The sequence below is a fragment of the Ylistrum balloti genome, unplaced genomic scaffold (assembly GCF_031769215.1).
Source record: "Ylistrum balloti isolate Yb309-2 unplaced genomic scaffold, AGI_CSIRO_Ybal_v1 Utg370326, whole genome shotgun sequence".
Lineage (NCBI taxonomy): Eukaryota > Metazoa > Mollusca > Bivalvia > Pectinida > Pectinidae > Ylistrum > Ylistrum balloti.
This window is the reverse complement of record NW_026782238.1, coordinates 11,475-11,747: the sequence shown is the minus strand read 5'-3', so window position 1 is coordinate 11,747 and position 273 is coordinate 11,475.

The window sequence follows — 273 nt, the reverse complement described above, 5'->3', positions numbered from 1 at the left end:
CTGTGATATCATATATGTGTTATATACTACAGTAAAACATGTTTATAGCTGAGAGGGTCAGAATTATATCATATGTGTTATATACTACAGTAAAACATGTTTATAGCTGGGGGTCCAGAATTATATCAGATGTGTTATATACTACAATAAAACATGTTTATAGCTGGGGGTCCAGAATTATATCAGATGTGTTATATACTACAATAAAACATGTTTATAGCTGGGGGTCCAGAATTATATCAGATGTGTTATATACTACAGTAAAACATGTTT